This window comes from Macaca mulatta, chromosome 11 (genome assembly GCF_049350105.2).
Source record: "Macaca mulatta isolate MMU2019108-1 chromosome 11, T2T-MMU8v2.0, whole genome shotgun sequence".
Classification (NCBI taxonomy): Eukaryota; Metazoa; Chordata; class Mammalia; order Primates; family Cercopithecidae; genus Macaca; species Macaca mulatta.
In genome coordinates this window covers 62796200-62816530 of record NC_133416.1, presented here as the reverse complement: position 1 = coordinate 62816530, position 20331 = coordinate 62796200, and the positions used below count along the sequence as shown (strand labels likewise).

The following is a 20331-nucleotide window of genomic DNA, read 5'->3' as shown; positions in this document are numbered from 1 at the left end:
TCCCTGAAATTTAACAATCATACTTAAAGGCCTGTTAGTGCTGTCTCTCAAGACTCTAATTCTAAAGGGCTTCCTTTGAATTCCCTTTATAAAGCTTTGTGCAAAGAGCTTAAGCACCAGTAAGAAAGACTGTTGCTAGCATTTTTATTTCATCGTCAACAACAAACATGCAGTTTCTTTCTCGCATGGCACTGTAAAATGGGTGCTACACTCTGTCTTGTGGTACAAAGTTTATAAATACAATATACCGATACGAAGTTGAAGCCATTAAAAAGAGCTTAATAACAACCACGAGGAGACAATTACATCTGGAGTGCTGATGGAATCTGTGAAGAGATTTAGAAACAAGACATAAACTCAAACACTATGGTAAAAGTTTTACTTGGGAGGGGGCCAGAGGGGAACTTTTTATGTGCTACTGAAAGATTTTTAAAGTTGCTCCAAATTTACTTTCTTTCTGCTATTATCTTTAAATACTGCAAAGTATTGTGAGCTGCATCACTTTATGCATTGCCGCAGGAGATACCGGAGCCATGACAGACCGTGATGGGGTTGGTGGACAGTTCAGCAAGACATTGATACTGTCCATTGGCGCTCAGTTTATCTATATCCAAATATGTTATATTAAAACCTTGTTCCTTGGCAATTTCACTAAGCGGCTGGATGTAATCTGTATTTGGAATACTAAGGAGGCTTCTTTTCAGTAAGTTGATCTTTTCACCAGGAGAATTCCTCATGGAATGCCAAGTACATCCTAAAGAATGTCCCACTACATTTGTTAAAGAAATGTGGTTCTCTGGAGAAATATTACTAAATTTGGCAAGAAATTTCTCAGCAGCATTCCTTTTGGCTTGCTTTTTTGATGCCCCCTTTCCAGTTTCCATAAATGCCTCTAGCCTGCAAACTGTGGTATATTCTCTCTTATGAGCAGGTCCTCCCTCCTGGGAAAGGGTATATTCAGGACGTCTCCAGCCATGATGAAAAGCCAATTCCTGTAAAGAACCAACAGGATTGAGCTGGTTCTTTGGTTGCTTGGAAGGGTCAGACATTAAGGGGTCAGGAACTGCAAAGCAAATACTTGCATTGTCTTTCAAAATGTTTATGGCAGCCTCTGCAGCTCTATGTTTCACCAGCTTCTTACCTGTACCTTCACCTCTGCAGGTTATGTCACCAACGGTTACTCTGAAGGTGAAAGTGGGCACGTGTATTTGCACATCAGATCTTTCACATTCATAAACCGGGATGTTCTTGGTCTTCATGCCCTATTCGTGTAATACCTGAATCGGTGTTTTCCCTGGCATAGCTGTTATCATCTTCCCCAAACTGAAGGTCCCACTGTCCTCGCGCTCCAGCAGCAGAGCCTCGGCGGGTACCTGCTCTGGGACATGGCGAGAAGGGACTGCTCAGCGGCTGGAGGAAGAGCGGTGCGGAGCAATGTGCTTGGTCCCCGGGTAGCTGGTCCGCAGGAGGAGCTCCAGCACTGCCGCCTCCTCCGACTCCCCCTCTCCATTCGTTTGTTGATGGACTTGTACCTTGTTTCCATATCTTGGCTATTGTGCATGATGCTGCAGTGAATGTGGGAGTGCAGATATCTTTATGTGGTAGTGATTTCATTTCATTTGGATATATACCCAGGAGACAGATTGCTAGGTCTTATGGTAGTTCTATTTTTTTTCTTAAAAAAAATTTTTTTTTCCTGACTACAAAGACCCAGAGATCTTTCCAGTTCTCTGTTGATCCTGAGACTAACAACTGGAGACTGAGGCCGGAGCAGCTGGCAGCTGTGCTTGTCCGTTTCCTGTCAGAGTGATCCCAAGTTTCCTCCGGACCCGTCCCACGGTGCCTCCACAGGAGCGTGAGAGGATGGGGGAGCACTGCGGGGAGACCACCAAAGATGGCTGGACAGTGGGAGAGAGCACGTCATGAAGCATCCCAGCCTCGTGTTGAGGTTCCAAACTTAGAAACAAACCCCTCTGTACAGGGGGATTGTGGTGAGTGACAGTCAAGGCCATGGTGGGTGTTTTCTCACTCTCGAATGCAAGTGGAAGAGAGAAAATGACTCAGGACGCCATTGTAATGGTTCCTGGAAGCTGGACCCTCTCATTGGCATATACACTGCTCCTCGCCGCAGGGCACAGTCCCACCGGGATCCACTTCCAAAGTTTGTCTGGACGGTTGAAGGCCTCGCTTAGTTGTACTGGATTCTCAGGGAGCCCTCTGTGGCCTTTGGCTTTGAGTGCTGTGTTTCCCTTTTACCGGAGGGCAGCATTGTGGAAATTCCTGTTTTCCCTGTACCATATTCTGTTGGATTGCATTACTGGCTGAGAAAGGACAAGTTGCCATTCAAGTCTAGGGTAGGCTTCCAGCTGCCTTAATAGAAGTACTCAAGTCTTTTGGGTGGTGAGCTGGAAAGCCTACAGGAAAAGACGGGCACCTATTTTCATTTGAAAATTTTGATTCATGGAACCTTTAAACCTTTAAAACTAATCTCAGGGCCGGCGTGGTGGCTCACGCCTTAATCCCAGCACTTTGGGAAGCCGAGGCCGGCGGATCACAAGGTCAGGAGATTGAGACCATCCTGGCTAACACGGGGAAACCCCGTCTCTACTAAAAATACAAAAAATTAGCTGGGTGTGGTGGCGGGCGCCTGTAGTCCCAGCTACTCGGGAGGCTGAGGCAGGAGAATAGTGTGAACCCTGGAGGCGGAGCTTGCAGTGAGCCGAGATTGCCTCACTGCACTCCAGCCTGGGAGACAGAGTGAGACTCCATCTCACAACCAACCAACCAACCAACCAACCAACCAACAAACAAGCAAACAAACCTAATCTCAGATAAATTTTTGGTGCCCATGCGGCTATAGTTGTTCACTGCTTTTCTGGATGGATGGGACTCTGATGTTGTAACTTCTGACCTCCTTTGGCCCTTAGCTAAGGCCATCCTTCCCCATAGGGGTGGCTTTGGGATTGGATGCTACAGCTTTCGCGTCCGTGTAGTACACCTGTACATACCTGTTTCAAGCAGCCTTTCTTTAATGTTTTTGGTTTTATTCTGTAGCTCAGTAGCCGGTAATAAAGTTAAAGATCCTGAAAAAAATTTTTTTTTCCCTGACTACAAAGACCCAGAGGAGATGGTAGTTGTATTTTTTTTTTTTTAATTAAGAAATAGAGAGGGGGTTGCCTAGGCTGGTCTTGAACTCCAGACCTTAAGCAGTCCTTCTACCTTAACCTCCCAAGAGTCTGGGATCACAGGCATGAGCCACTGCACCCTGCAGATAGCTCTGTTTTTAATTCTTTAGGAACCTCCTTACTGTTTTCCATAATGCCTACACCAATTTATATTTGATTATTGGGTTGTTTCTTCAGGACTCACTCTCTCCTGAGGCCCTAGGGGACTCTTAAGGAAGTGTGGTTAAAACATAATATCAGGAGAAAGCACTTCTGGAATGGTGGAATAAACACTTCTGAAAATCTGCTCTTCTGTAACAGCAGCAAGAACATCGGCAAAAGTTGTCAATATCAAGTTTTTCAGAACTCTAGAAATTAACCAAAGGCTTACAGCAATCTGAAGAGTTTTTTCAAGAAAAGCGTTGGCTTTTATAAGAACGGTGAGCTTTGTGGTGTTTTAACTTGTCCTATTTCCACCCCTTCTTCCTAGCTCTATGGTGGCCTTGAAACCAGCAGCCTTGGAACCATAGTCACTGAAAACCAGAGGCCTAGCAGCCATTGGACGTGGTAGAGTGGGTTTCAAGATCCCCAAAGACCCGGTTGCCAGAGAATTGTCACTATTCGACCTGTCTAGAAGATCCCTGGGAAAGCCTCATTCATAGGGCTTATCTTTATTTGGTCACTGAGGAAAGCCCTTTCCCCAGGGCACTGGTCAAATAATTAGTGGCAATTTACAAATTGCAGTTGCCTGAGATAGTGATACACACTGGGGCAAAATCAGGCTGGCCAAAATCTTACAGAGAAAATCTGGGGATGTTCATAGGGAACTTGCAAAGCTCTCACTTATTCCTGGGGGTCTAGAAGGCAACACACATGCGCAAGGTTGTGCACTTCTCACTTCTGGCTCACCTTAAAGCCCTGTGCAAGCAGCAAGTGAAGGCTAGGTCAGATTAATGAACTGCTGGAGTATTGAAGGCATCATGCACACACACACACACGCACACGCACACACATGCCCCTCAACAAAGGGTGGGAGATTTAATGGTCAAAGGCATTTAAGGAAATCTCTGTTTCAGCAGTAGCTGACTGCTAAGCTAACCAAGCTGACACACATGACAAAGAATACAAAATTTACAGACTTAGTCCAGGAAAGTCACTAAACAAACACACACACGAGAGCAGCAATAGCAGCAGCAGCAGCAGCCACAACAAACAGCAACAACAAAAAGTCCTGAGGGAGTAGGAATCTGCTTTCTGAAGTTGCCACAGTGTATTACTTAAAATACTGTGGTTCCCTACAAAGAACTCAAACAAATTTACAAGGAAAAAACAAACAACCCCATCAAAAAGTGGGCAAAAGATATGAACAGACACTTCTCAAAAGAAGACACTTATGCAGCCAACAGACACATGAAAAAATGCTCATCATCACTCGACATCAGAGAAATGCAAATCAAAACCACAATGAGATACCATCTCACACCAGTTAGAATGGCGATCATTAAAATGTCAGGGAACAACAGGTGCTGGAGAGGATGTGGAGAAATAGGAACACTTTTACACTGTTGGTGGGACTGTAAACTAGTTCAACCATTGTGGAAGACAGTGTGGCGATTCCTCAAGGATCTAGAACTAGAAATACCATTTGACCCAGCCATCCCATTACTGGGTATATACCCAAAGAATTATAAATCATGCTGCTATAAAGACACAAGCACACGTATGTTTATTGCGGCACTATTCACAACAGGAAAGACTTGGAACCAACCCAAATGTCCATCAGTGACAGACTGGATTAAGAAAATGTGGCACATATACACCATGGAACACTATGCAGCCATAAAAAAGGATGAGTTCATGTCCTTTGTAGGGACATGGATGCAGCTGGAAACCATCATTCTCAGCAAACTATCACAAGAACAGAAAACCAAACACCACATGTTCTCACTCACAGGTGGGAATTGAACAATCAGATCACTTGGACACAGGAAGGGTAACATCACACACTGGGGCTGGTTGTGGGGTGGGGGAGGGGGGAGGGATAGCATTAGGAGATATACCTAATGTAAATGATAAGTTAATGGGTGCAGCACACCAACATGGCACATGTATACATAGTAACAAACCTACACATTGTGCACATGTACCCTAGAACATAAAGTAATAATAAAAAAAATTGTGGTTCCTGTGAAAGATGCCAGTGGCAACAGCTTTGCCATCCAGCTGTCCAACATTTTTGTTACTGGCAAAGGCAACAAACCATAGATTTCTCTTCCCTAAGGAAAATGTATCCACCTCACCATTGTCAAAGAGAGGGACAAGAGACTGATTGATGGTCAAACAGAGCAGTGGGTAAAATGGTCTCTAGGTGACATGTTGGAAAGGTCTTTGCATTTAGTCAAAGATAATACAGTATGATTAGAAAATAAAATGTTGGCCAGGAGCGGTGGCTCACACCTGTAATCCCAGCACTTTGGGAGGCCGAGGTGGGCGGATCACCTGAGGTCAGGAGTTTGAGACCAGCCTGCCAACATGGCAAAACCCTGTCTCTACTAAAAATACAAAAAAATCAGCTGAACATGGTGGCATGTGCCTGTAATCCCAGCTACTTGGGAGGCTGAGGCAAGAGAATCACTTGAGCCTGGGAGGTAGAGGCTGCAGTGAGCCGAGATCATGCCACTGCACTCCAGCCTGGGTGACAGAGCGGGACTCTGTCTCAATTAAAAAAAAAAAAAAAAAGAAAGAAAGCAATCAATGGGCTTGTTTCTCTGAGAACTCTGAGAAAGCTCAGATGTTGGACTTATTAGAAGACAATATTTCCTTATAATCCTCTCTATTTCTGTAAGAGCAGTAATGATGTCCCCTCTTTCATTCCTGATTTAATTGGACTCTTTCTCTTTTTTTTTTCTTAGTCAGTCTAGTTAAGAGTTTGTCAACTTTGCTAATCTTTTCAAAGAATGAACTTTTCATTTTGTTGAATTTTTCTCTATTGTTTTTCTATTTTCGATCTCTCTCCTTCCTTCCTTCCTTTCTTTCTCTTTCTCTTTCTCTCTCTCTCTCTCTCTCTCTCTCTCTCTCTTTCTTTCTTTCTTTCTTTCTTTCTTTCTTTCTTTCTTTGGTCTCTCTCTCTCTTGCCTTTTTTTTTTTTTTTTTTTGAGACAGCCTCACTCCATCACCCAGGCTGGAGTGCAGTGGTGCAGTCTTGGCTCATTGCAACCTCCACCTCCTGTATTCAAGCGATCCTCTCACCTCAGCCCCACAAGTAGCTGGGACTACAGGTGTGTACCACCATGCCCTGCTAATTTTTGTATTTTTAGTAGAGACGGCATTTTGCCATGTTGGCCAGACTGATCTTGAACTCCTGATCTCAAGTGATCCACCCACTTCAGCCTCCCAAAGCGCTGGGATTATAGGCTTGAGACACTGTACCCCGCCAAGAGGTTGGAGTGAGCCAAGATTGCGCCACTGCACTGCAGCCTGGGGACAGAATGAGACTCTGTCTCAAAAAAACAAAAAAAACCCACAAAAAACCTTTTTGTGTTTCTAAGGCTACCATCAACAAAGTAAAAAGATAATCCATGGAATAGGAAAAAATATTTGTAAATTATATCTAGTAAGAGCCTTGTATCCAGAATACAAAAAGCAGTCTTATAACTCAACAACAAAGAGTTGAATAACCCAATCAAAAAATGAAAAAAGGATTTGAACGGACACCTCTCTGAAGAAGAGATACAAATGGCCAGTAAGGACATGAAAGATGCTTAGCATCGTTAGCCATTGGGAAATGGAAATCAAAACCACAAGGAGATACCAATTCATTCCCACTAGGATGGCTAAAATAAAGACAGTAACAAGTGTTGATGAAGAGCTGGAGAAATTGGAACCCTCATTCATTGCTGGTGAAAATATAAAGTGATGCAGCCATTTTGGAAAACTGTTTAGCAGTTCCTCAAAGTACTAAACATAGAGTTACCATCTGACCCAACAATTCAGTTCCTAGGTATACATGCAAGAAAGCTGAAAACATGTGTCTGCACAAAGACTTGTACATGTGCATTCATAGTAGAAATATGCGTAATAGTCCCAAAGTTTACACAATACAAATGTATATACAATGAATGGATAAATGAAATAATATATCCATACAATGGAATATTATTTGTCAATAAATGGATTGAAGTATTAATACATGCTACGTTGATGAACCTTGAAAACATCAAGCTGAGTGAAAAAGCCAGTCACAAAAGATCACACATTGCATGATTCTATTTGTATAAAATGTCCAGAATAGGCAAATCCATAGAGAGACCATATGGTAGTGATTGCTGGGGGTTGGGAGGAGGGAAGAATGAGGAGTGATTGCTAAGGCGTACAGAGCAACTTTTTGAATTGATAAAGTGTTCTAAAATCAGTGATGATGGTTGCATAATCCTGTGTCCTATAGTAACCTATAGGTTACTATAACCCTATAGTAAAAACCACTAAATTGTGTATGTTAAATGAGTGGATTTTATGGTATACAAATTGTACTTCAATAAACCTGTAACAAAACAGAAACAAAACTAGATGTTCCTTCTTTGCCTTTCTATGTTAAAAGGAAAATAGCAATGATTTCTACTCTTGGATCATTGGTTCTCAACTGGGGGCAATTTTGTCCCTCAGGGGACATGTGGCCACGTCTGGGGACATTGTGGTATCACAATTGGAGGGAAGGATGCTACTGGCATCTAGTGGGCAGAGACCAGGAATGCTGCTAAACATCCTACAATACACAGAACAGCCCCCACAACAAAGAATTATCTGGCCTTAATGTCACTAGTACCAAGGTTGAACAGTCCTGCCTTACATCAAACTCATCGGGAAAGAGCAGGGTCATGGTGCATCCTCTCTCTCCCACAGCCACAGAGGTCCCTCAGTGCCAGGGCCTCCCCTGTGTTGAGGGCGGCTCTTAGAATCCATCCCGGGAAACTCACTGTCAGGGCAATGGTAAGGCTGTGAACCACCGTCATCTCTCTGGGAGTGTCCTTGGGAGAAACTTCTGTCTGGTCTCAGTTCCAAGAATAGTTGTGCTTCCCTGTGTCATCTGTCTGTTTTATCTCATGGACACTGTGAACTCCAGAACAGACCAGACTTTCCTTTTTGGGTTGGCTGCTGAGCAGTTTTGAGTCAGACTTGTGGCTCACCCTTAGGAAGGGTACAGGTCTTGTATTTCACATTTTTAAGTTCCATTCCTGGTTCGATTTTAGATCCCTATTTCCGTCTTTACTTTTTAAAGTCTTTTTTTTCTTTTTATTTATTTGTTCCTAGTTTTAATATCTGTCATCTCATGTGTTTTACATGTCTTGGTAAGCTATTTATGCTGTGCAACAGGACTCTGAAAAAATAAATATAAGCAGCGAATCTCTCCTTAGCTGTGAGATGGGAGTGGCGGGAAGAGTTGTGGGTGGTATAGGCATAGTGAGGTCTGTGGGCAGGAACCAGTGACCTCCCCATAGGGTGTACTTCCCACTCCAGGAGCCTGGGCGGGTGCTGAGTAATCAGGGTATGAGGAGGTAGGGGGTTCCTAGAGGAGATCAGCTGTTCTTGGGTTGCTGTGCCGGACACTGCAGTCTTTTAGTGTTGGAAAAAGCTGGGCTTTCAGAGAACAAATAGCAGACGTAGGAACAGAGCTGGTAGGAGAGGGGGCTCTCAGGTGGGCAGGACTGGGTGGTATATTAGGGAGTGTCCTGGCCTGGGAGCTGAGGCTTAGGCTTCTAGGTTTCAAGTCTGAGTTCTGCTCTTGTTGGCCAAGTGACTTTGGCCCAGTGACTAAGGAGTCACCTGGCTCCTTAATTTCCTATCACTAAACCAGAGTCTTAATGAATACCTGCTAGGTTTATCTCTGGGGTTGATGTGACTACCAAATGAGATGATGCAATGAAATTGCACAAGTGCTCTATTCATTGCTAGGCTGCAAATCTTTTCTTTTTTTAAATGTTGAGAGACAAAAGTAATTGTGGAATTATTATGGCTGTGATTACAGTTGTGCTTCACGGAGATGGTCCCATTCGGAGCAGGTAATGACTGTGGCAGAGGCACTGGGTGCTGTGGAGCTGGGGAGCAGGCCTCAGGGAAACAGAGAGACTTGACTGACCCCAGGGAATTAATTAAAACTTACCCAGCAGCTGTGGGGAGAAAGTATTTTTTAATCATTACGTTGCATTCGGATGTAGACCATTTACTGCTTAGACTTTTAGAGTAAAAATGATCTCAGGGGTTTACAGAGGCCTGTCCCCTGTCTCAAGTACTCTCTCTCAGGAACTCTTAGCACAGGTAAGATCTTTGCTCACACATTTTCTGCAAGAAAACAAAACAAAACAAAACAAAAAACAAAACCAAACAAATAAACAACGGCACCACCGCAGAATTTTGCCTAGGTGAGTCAAGAAGTTGCAGGGTTCAGGGTAAATGGCTTCCCCAGACTTATGTGGGAATACACCACCCAGTGCTGCCCACCTTTGGGCCCTCTCTCCTAGCAGCTCTGTTCCCTCATCTGTGTTCATGATCTCTAGGGAAGAGACCACCACAATTCTAATTTCTTGGGTCTAATTGCAATGTCTTCAACTACAGCTTGAGGCCAGTTTCACCTTCTAACTTTGTGGGTTGGCCAACAGCCTCTGATTCCCTTTCTTTTTGGTTTTTCTTTGTAGACCTCTGTGGTCATGGTCTCCCTTCTCTTATGTTCATGTTATTCTTCAGTTCATTTTCCCTTCCCTTGACTTCCCTCATTCCTTCCTTCTCCATTTGGAGGACGTCCCATTTGGAGTGAGAGTGGACTGTCTTGTGCATGGGTATACATTTTCACAGGACCTGTGGCCTCTGTCCTGTGCTGCCTCACACCTTGCCCTTAGGTGCTCTGGCTTGAGCTCATTGGCACTTAGGGAGCCCCGGCCATGGGGGCATCAGGGAAATTCTGCCCCTATCTCTGGCCATGCTTGACACTCTCCTGCCAGGGCCACCTCTTGCACCATCTTTGTCCCCTATCTCAATGTGCCTGTCCCTCCCCCAGGATCCATGTAGAGACACTGAGTTCTGCTGCTGAGGCAGGAGCATGGAAGAGGCTTCTGTCTTGGGAAGGCAGGCTTGTGGCTTAAACTCTTCCTATTCATACAATGTCTGGTCCCATGGTGGCCTGTGTGACCCTCTGAGCTTTGCACTCTGGACTTCAGTGAAGTAAGTCTCTGGGATCTTGCACCCATGGAAGCACCCTCAGTCTCTCCGGGGCCCAGCTGGGGTACCTTACATCACCAATGGCCCCTTCCTTCCCCTAAACTTTGATCCCTGCCTCTGACTTCACGGCTCTGCGATGGAACAGGTGCTGATTGGAAAAGCTACCTTTACTGGTGGTGATTACTTTGGGCTTTCCTGGCTGCTTTCTGTGGGTAGGATTGTCCTGCACACACACACACACACACACACACACACACACACACACACACACACCCCTTGACACATTCAACACAGGTACACGTCCACACATAGACTTGCAGTAGATGGGCTGGTGGAACAGCCCTAGAGCCAGTGTTAGACCAGCATCCTGGAGTCATGGATTCAAGCCCCAGCTCTGACCCTCCGTGACTGTGGATAAACCACATTCTTCTCTGCTTTTGTTTCCTCTTCTGCCACATGATGGAATAAGAGCAGATGTCTCCAAGGCATCTTCTTCCTGCGATCCAGAGGCAGACATGTTACAGAGACAGGAGGGGTGGGCATTGTGTTTGGAGGCTGGGTTTATAGTGTCTAGTTTCACTGGCTTAGGGGGCAGATAGACTAAGTTTGGGTCTGGCTCTGTTGTTGTAGGGCTGTGTGACCTCGGACAAGGCACTCCATTTCTCTCACCCCAGTTTCCTCATCAGTAAAGTGGGATTATTTAAACTTTGTATCAGGTGGTGGTTTATGTAACAGTGCCGTGTCCTATACATGACATATATTATTAGTAGTCTTAGCTCACTCATTAATTCACTAATTGATCTTGGGTAAACTAAATGAATTCTTCTCGACTTCATCGTCCTCCTGTGCAGACTGAGGGGTTTGGACCAGTAGAAGATGTTCAAGACCCGCTTTACCGTCTCCCAGGCAGCTCAGGGAGAGGGGATGCCTTGTTGAACATGGCTGTTCAGAGATTTACCACACGGGGGCGATATGACCCCATTTGAACCGGCTCCAGAACGGCAGATTTTTGGGAAAAACAAACAAAACTCCAAGTTTTGGTCCATTTTCAGACTCTCCGCCTTCTTATTTTTATTTTTGACTTACCTTAACCAGAAATTTCGGAAATTTTGCACATCTTAAAGCTGGAAACAATGTAAGTACTTAGCACCCTGTGTTCTGCTTGTAGCCTTTCTACCACGCATGCATTTAAAAAATGTGCACTGACGGCCAAGCGCGGTCTCACGCCTGTAATCCCAGCACTTCGGGAGGCCAAGGCGGGCGGATCACGATGTCAGGAGGCTGAGACTATCCTGGCCAACATGGTGAAACCCTGTCTCTACTAAAATAACAAAAATTAGCTGGGTGTGGTGGTGCGCACCTGTAGTCCCAGCTACTCAGGAGGCTGAGGCAGGAGAATTGCTTGAACCCGGGAGGCGGAGGCTGCAGTGAATGGAGATCACGCCATTGCACTACAGCCTGGAGACAGAGTGAGATTCCGTCTCAAAAAAAAAAAAAAAAAAAAAAAAAAAAAAAAGCACTGACAACTGGGAAACATTCACTACTGATCAAATTTTTTTTTTTTTTTTTTTTTTTTTTTTTTTTTTGAGGCAGGGTTTGGTTTTGTCTCATGGGCTGGAGTGCAGTGGTGCGATCTCAGCTCACTGCAACCTCCACCTTCTGGGTTCAAGTGATTCTCTCACCTCAGCCTCCCGAGTAGCTGGGACCACAGGCGGCGCCACTCCACCCGGATAATTTTTGTATTTTTTTTGTAGAGACGGCGGCGGGTGGGGGGCGGGGTTCCCTATGTTGCTCAGGCTGGTTTTGAACTCCTGGGCTCAAGCCGTCCCCCCACCTCGGCCTCTCAAAGTGCTGGGATTACAGGCATGAGCCACCGCACCCGAACTACAAAATAAAACTATTGATAAAACATTTCTAAAGGCGTAAAGTAGGCACAATTGGTTAAAAATAAATTAGGCGTTAAAAATGTCAAAATAAGGAAAGGCTAGATCCAGTTTACCGGAATTGCGCTGGTGATGGACGGTTCCTAGTATACCACAATCATGTCTATTATGTCCCATAACCGAGGGGCCGTCATGGCCATGAAGGAGAAGAGTTGCCTGGCTATAGCTGCAGACAGGCGCTTCGGAATCCAGGCCCAAATGGTTACCACGGACTTCCAGAAGATCTTTCCCATGGGTGACTGGCTCTATATCCATCTGACCCGGCTCGTCACTGACATCCAGACAGTTGTCCAGTGCCTCAAGTTCCGGCTGAACCTGTGTGAGTTGAAGGAAGGTCGGCTGTCAAATCTTACACCCTTATGAGCATGGTGGCCGAGGCCTCTTGTCTGAGAAACGGTTTGGCCCCTACTATACTGAGCCAGTCATTGCTGGGTTGGACCTGAAGACCTTTAAGCCCTTTATTTGCTCTCTAGACCTCATTGGCTGCCCCATGGTAACTGATGACTTTATGGTCAGTGGCACCTGTGCAGAACAAATGTATGAAATGTGCGAGTCCCTCTGGGAGTCCAACATGGATCCAGAACACCTGTTTGAAATCATATTCCAAGCCATGCGGAATGCTGTGGACTGGAATGCAGTGTCAGGCATGGGAGTCATTGTTCACATCACTGAGAAGGACAAAATCACCACCAGGACACTGAAGGCCCTAATGGACTAACCCTGCTCCCAGAGCCCACTTAAAAAAAAAAAAAAAAAAATATATATATATATATATATATATATATATATCCTTTCTTAAAAATATCAAAATACAATAAAACATTCCATCATTTTGTTTGAATGTTTTATACACTATTTTCCTATTGTATGATTAGTGGATCTCAAATATAAAAATACAAAACCAAAACAACATAATGAACACCCAAATCCATTCCACTTAGAGCTTATCATTGTTAATACTTTGGTATGTATGTGTCTATCTATCATCTATTGACCTGAATGCATATATTTTATGTATCTAGATACATATTTTATCCAGATATGTATGTATCTATCTGTCATGTATTGATCTGAATACACATTTTATTGAAAATTTATTATTTTTAATCTTTTTTATCGTTTAGCAATATATTATAAACTTCTATGTCAAAAAACTTCTAAAGAATAACATTTTGTTTTGGAATAGTTTTGGATTTACAGAAAAATCGCTAAGATAGTACATACGATTCCCATATACTCCACACCCAGTTTCCTTTTTTATTGTCTTAAATTAGTAGGTACATTTGTCACAATTAATGAACCAATATTGATACATTATTATTAATTCAAGTCTGTACTTTAGTCAGATTTTCTTAGTTTTCATTTAATACCTTTGCTTTTTTTTTGTTTCAGGACTCCGTCCAGGATAACATATTACATCCAATTGTCATGTCTCCCTAATTTCTCAGGCTTTCCTTGTTTTTGATGATCTTGACAATTTCAAGGAGTAGAGTAATTAGGTGTTTTTAGGATGCCCTATTATTGAATTTTTTTTTTTTTTGAGATGGAGTCTCGCTCTATTGCCCAGGCTGGAGGGCAGTGGCGTGATCTCTGCTCACTGCAAACTCTGCCTCCCAGGTTCACGCTATTCTCCTGCCTCAGCCTCCAGAGTAACTGGGACTACAGGCTCCTGCCACCACACCCGGCTAATTTTTTTGTATTTTTAGTAGAGACGGGGTTTCACTGTGTTAGCCAGGATGGTCTCTATCTCCTGACCTCGTGATCTGCCTGCCTTGGCCTCCCAAAGCGCTGGGATTATAGGTGTGAGCCACCACACTCGGCCCAGTTATTGAAATTTATCTGGTGTTTTTATCACGATTAGTCTGGGGTTATGGATTTTGGGAGGAAGGCCATAGAGGAAATGTGAGGACATGAAATTTGGGAGGGGCCAGGGGTGGAATGATATGGTTTGGCCGTGCCCCCACCCAAATCTCATCTTGAATTGTAGTTCCCATAATCACCACGTGTGGTGGGAGGGACCCGGTGGGAGGTAATTGAATCATGGGGGCGGTTTCCCCCATGCTATTCTCATGATTGTGAGTAAGTTCCCACAAGATCTGGTGGTTTTATAAGAGGCTGTCACTGTCAATGTTGACCACAGTCACCCGCCTGAGGTGGTGTGTTTGTCAGGTTGCTCTATGGTAAAGTTGTTCCTTTTCCTCTCCTTTCTGGAAAGTCACTATCTGTAGCCCGCACTTAAGGAGTAGGGGGTTATGTCTTCCCTCCTTGAGGGCAAGCTATCTACATATATGTTTTGGAGTTTTTAACACACTTTTTCAACCTAAAAAAGAAAGAATAACCCAAACAAACAAGAGACTGCCTTGTATTAGAAGTATCTCCAAAGAACACTATGAGGATGTGCATCTGTGACAATAAAGAAAACTCTTTTCTTGGTTAAGTGACATACATAATGTATTACTGTGTTCTCATGCTGAAAATGAAGACATACCTGAGACTGGGTAATTTATAAAGGAAAGAGGTTTAATCCACTCACAATTCAGCATGGCTGGAGAGGTCTCAGGAAACTTGCAATCATGGTGGAAGATACCACTTCACAGGGTGGGTGGCAGGAGAGAGAATGAGTGCTGAGTAAAGGGGGAAACCCCTTATAAAACCACCAGATCTTGTGGGAACTTACTCACAATCATGAGAATAGCATGGGGGAAACCGCCCCCATGATTCAATTACCTCCCACCGGGTCCCTCCCACCACACGTGGTGATTATGGGAACTACAATTCAAGATGAGATTTGGGTGGGGACACGGCCAAACCATATCATTCCACCCCTGGCCCCTCCCAAATCTCATGTCCTCACATTCCAAAACACAATCATGCATTTTCAACAGCTCCCCAAAGTCTTAGCTCATTTCAGCATTAACCCAAAAGTCCAAGTCCAAAGTCTTATCTGAGACAAGGCAAGTTCTTTCTGCCTATGAGCCTGTAAAATCAAAAGAAAGTTAGTTACTTCCTAGGTAAATGGGGGTACAGGCATTGAGTAAACACACCCATTCCAAATGGGAGAAACTGGCCAAAACAAAGGGGTACAGGGCCCATGCAAGTCTGAAATCCAATAAGGCAGTCACCAAACCTTAAATTTCTAAAATGATCTCCTTTGACTTTATGTCTCACATCCAGGTCACACTGATGCAAAAGGTGGGCTCCCATGGTCTTGGGCAGCTCCACCCCCATGGTTTTGCAGGGTACAGCCCCCCTCCCAGCTGCTTTAATGACTGGTGTTGAATGTCTGTGGCTTTTCTGGGTGCAAGGGTGGAAAAGCTGTCAGTGTATCTACCATCCTGGTGTCCAGAGCACGGTGGTCTTTTTCTCACAGCTCCACTAGACAGCACCCCAGTGGGGAATCTGGGCTCCAATCCCACATTTCTCTTCTGCACTGCTGTAGCAGAGATTATCCATGAGAGCTCTGCCCCTGCAGCAAACTCCTGTCTGGGCATCCAGGCATTTCCATACATCCTCTGAAATCTAGGTGGAGGCTCCCAAACCTCAGTTCTTGACATCTGTACACCTGCAGGCTCAATATCAAGTGGAAGCTACCGAGGCTTGGGGCTTGCACCTTCTGAAGCCATGGCCTGAGCTATACCTTGGCCCCAGCCATGGCTGGAGCGGCTGGGACACAGGGCACCAAGTCCTGAGGCTGTACATAGCCAGGGGGCCCTGGACCCAGCCCAAGAAACCAATTTTTCCTCCTACGCCTGGGGCCCTGTGATGGGAGGGGCTGCTGTGAAAATCTCTGACATGACCTGGAGGTATTTTCCCCACTGTCTTGGTGATTAGCTTTTGACTCCTCATCACTTTTGCAAATTTCTGCAGCTGGCTTGAACTTCTCCCCAGAAAATGAGGTTTTCTTTTCTACTGCATTGTCAGGCTGCACATTTTCCAAACTTTTATGCCCTGTCACCTCTTGAATGCTTTGCTGCTTTAGAGATTTTTTTCTGCCAGGTACCCTAAATCTTCTCTCTCAAGTTCAAAGTTCCACAGATCTCTAGGGCAGAGGCAAAATGCCACCAGTCTTTTTGCAAAGCAAGAGTGCCCTTTACTCTGGGTTTCCAACAAGTTCCTTGTCTCCATCTGTATTAGTCCATTCTCATGCTGCTATAAAGGACTGAGACTGGGTAATTTATAAAGGAAAGAGTTTAATTGATTCACAGTTCCACGTGGCTGGGGAGGCCTCAGGAAACTTATAATCATGGTGGAAGGGGAAGCAAACATGTCCTTCTTCACATGATGGCAGGAAGGGGAAGTGATGAGCAAAAGGAGGAGAAGCCACTTATAAAACCATCACATCTTGTGAGAACTCACTATCATGAGAACAGCAGCATGGGGGCAACTGATCCCGTGATTCAATTACTTCCCACCAGGTCCCTCCCACAACAAATGGAGATTATGGGAACTACAATTCAAAATGAGATTTGGGTGGGGACACAACCAAACTGTGGCAGGCCCGGTCTCACTAACACAGGCCTCCATAACAACTGTTTCAGTACTGACTGAGTGGTTAAGTTAAATATTAAAAGCCAGTGCCCTTATACAAAGGCTGAGATGTAACAATAGCCCATCAAGAGTTTTGCATAGGCCTTCTTTGGGCCTTAATGCATGACAAAATAATGAAGGAATTCTTAACAGGACCCATTTATGATTAAATAAATTTTATTGTGGGTCTGAAGAAACTCCGCAGGCCTCCACAAACAAGTTTATTAGGGGTCTGAAGGAACTCCCCAAACCTCCATGATTTAGTGGGAGACAAGATAAGGGTAATCACCCCAGCACCTGGATCCATTTAGATTAAGTAAATTTACTGAGGGTCCAGAGGAAAGTCTTCAGGATTCAGATCTTAGTTATAGATTAAAAGAAGTTAATTACTTGTGTGTTTAGATAAATACACACTTACATGTAGACACACAGCTTAGAAGGCATGTAACCTCTGAAAAACTTTGTAATTTTGAGTTGGTCTGGCGATAATTTCCAGGCATTCTCCCTGTAGCTGGTTGCAGAAATAAAAACTCTCTTCCTCCCCAGTTCCTCTGCATCTCATTATAGGGCCATGAGAAATAGCAGCTCAACCCTCCGTTTGGTCCAGGAACAAAACCATATCACCATCTGAGACCACCTCAGCCTGGACTTAATTATTCATATCACTATCAGCATTTTGGTCAAAGCCATTAGGCAAGTCTCTAGGAAGTTCCAAGCTTTCCCACATTTTCCTGTCTTCTTCTGAGCCTTCCAAACTGTTCCAACCTCTGCCTGTTACCCAGTTCCAAAACTGCTTCCACATTTTTGGGTATCTTTACAGCAGTGCTCCACTCTGTGTTGTACCAATTTACTGTATTAGTCTGTTCTCACGCTGCTAATAAAGACATATCCAAGACTGAGCATTTTATAAAGGAAAGAGGTTTGACTCACAGTTCAGCATGGCTGGGGAGGCCTCAGGAAACTTACAATCATGGCAGAAGGGGAAGCAAACACATCCTTCTTCACATGGTGGCAGGAGAGAGAAGAATGAGAACTGAGTGAATTGGGAAGCCCTTTATAAAACCATCAGATCTCATGAGAACTTACTATCATGAGAATAGCATGGGGGAAACCACCTCCATGATTCAATTACTTCCCACGGGGTCCCTACCACCACACGTGGAGATTATGGAACCACAATTCAAGATGAGATTTGGGTGGGGACACAGCTAGACCATATCACATACTAAGGACCTACAATTTTTTGTTCATTGAGCCATTAGTGCTTGAGAAATCCTTTCTTTTGTGTCACCTCTGTCATCCCCTGCTGCAGTAGATGTCATTTGCCCCAACTCAGGTCTAAGAGGATGTTTCCTATTTCTAAAGGACAGAGAAAGTTGAAGTCTTTTGCAGCAGCTAGGGAGTGGGCTGAATCCCTCGGCTGGATTGGGAAATTCTCCCACAAGTCAGGCCTGTTTCTCATTCAGCGGTTTTTTTCTTTGAAGATTAGCACTGTTTTACAAAAGGATTTTTGAAAAGTACTTTCCAGAATTAGCCAGATGTGGTGGTGTGTGCTGTAGTCCCAGCTACTTGGGAGGCTGAAGTGGGAGGATTGCTTAAGCCCAGGAGTTTCAGGTTGCAGTGAGCTGTGTTTGCTTGTGTTACTGCACTCCAACCTGGGTGTCAGAAAGTCTCATAAAAAAATTATATATATGTATATAAAAGAAGAAGGCAGCTAAGCTAGGGAATAATTCTACACATGGGCCACAATGGCAGAAGGCAGCCCTTTGGGAAATAGGCTGGGCAGTTTAGCAGATAGAGATTGGTTAAGGCATTGAAACACTTGGTTTCTGAGCCCAGCTTCATTCAGGCCTTGCTGACGGACCCCAAATAAATCCCAGCCCCCTCCTCATGTGGTCTCTCCACTGTCCTTGGGATGGAGTCTGCAGACCCAGGAGCTCAGGCACAGTGATGAGTCAAGAGAAAGTCACTTCCTTTTCCCTGGTCCCTGGGCAAAACTTTATTCCCCCTTCTTCATCTTGCCCTGCCTACTTTCCCTCCCCACTTTCTGCTCTGGGAATCAGGCTTTTGGGGAGATTGAGCTGCTGTGAGGGCTGCCCAGGAGGGTCCCATCTGAAGGTAAAGCCCCACTGGGCCTTTATCTGTGGTCTTCGATCCTGTCTTCTCTCTCACTCTTGCTCTCACTCCCACTCACTCTCCGCCTCATGGTGGATCCATTTTTCTTCTGGTCTCCTGTCAGCTTTATTCTGTCTGCGCACTCACTTTTCTGCCCATATTCTCAACCACTTTCTCAAAGGCAGCTGTCCTGCCGGTCCCAGCTCTTTGCGCCTAGAGCCCAGAACTCGAGTGAGTGGAACCACCCTGGTGTCCATTAAGTCCCCAGCCTTGAGGAAGGTCCTGCCATTTTCCCTCAACTTCCCTGGCTAATCTTCTTCCTGTTCAGAGGGGTTTTCTGGGTGGGAAGGAGAGCTGGCCTGTTCCTGTGGCCTCTCCCACAGCTTTCCTGCTATGGCCTTTGTCTTTGCCTGGATGCCTCCTGGGGCAGCACGAGCCCTCCTCTGGCCCCGTCCTCCAGTCTGGCCTTGGGAACATGGAGGTGGCAATGGCACAGCATGACTGAGCTTGTTTTGTTTTTCTTAATTTTTTGCAAACTCTGCATCTGACAAAGGTCTAATATCCAGCAACTTAAATGTATAAGAAAAAAACCAAACAATCCTACTAAAAAGTGGGCAAAAGACATGAATAGACACTTTTCAAAAGAAGACGTACATGCAGTCAACAAGCTTATGAAAAAAAGCTCAACGTCACTGATCATTAGAGAAATACAAATCAAAACCACAATGAGATACCATCTCACATCAGTCAGAATGGCTCTTACTAAAAAGCAAAAAACAAAAACAAAACAGATACTAATGAGGTTGTGGAGAAAAGGAACACTTACATACTGCTGGTGGGAGTGTAAATTAGTTCAACCATTGTGGAAGACAGTGTGGCAATTCCTCAAAGACCTAAAAACAGAAATACCATTTGACTCACAATCCCATTACTGGGTATACGCCCAAAGGAATAGAAATCATTCTATTTTAAAGACACATACACGCATATGTTCACAGCAGCACTACTCACAATCACAAAGACATGGAATCAACCTAAATGCTCATCAATGGTAGACTCGATAAAGAAAATGTGATCCACATACACTGTATTAGTCAGGATTCTCTAGAGGGACAGAACTAATAGAATATATATATATATACACACACACACACATATATATGAGTTTATTAGTATTAACTCACATGATCATGATCACAAGGTCCCACAATAGGCCATCAGCAAGCTGAGGAGCAAGGAGAGCCAGTCTGAATCCCAAAACGGAAGAACTTGGAGTCCGATGTTCAAGGGCAGGAAGCATCCAGCACAGGAGAAAGATGTAGACTGAGAGGCTAGGCCAGTCTTGTCTTTTCACATTCTTCTGTCTGCTTTAT

General features: G+C 44.5%; 2 pseudogenes across 1 annotated transcript; one reads left to right on the top strand and one right to left on the bottom strand.

Annotated features, from left to right (window-relative positions):
* Positions 1 to 369: 369 nt before the first annotated feature.
* On the bottom strand, positions 370 to 3120 carry LOC709385 (interferon-inducible double-stranded RNA-dependent protein kinase activator A pseudogene; annotated as a pseudogene). The gene has a single exon (XR_001448044.3). The product of XR_001448044.3 is annotated as an interferon-inducible double-stranded RNA-dependent protein kinase activator A pseudogene (transcript).
* Positions 3121 to 12071: 8951 nt separating this feature from the next.
* LOC709299 (proteasome subunit beta type-3 pseudogene) lies at positions 12072 to 13034 on the top strand (annotated as a pseudogene).
* Positions 13035 to 20331: the final 7297 nt, after the last annotated feature.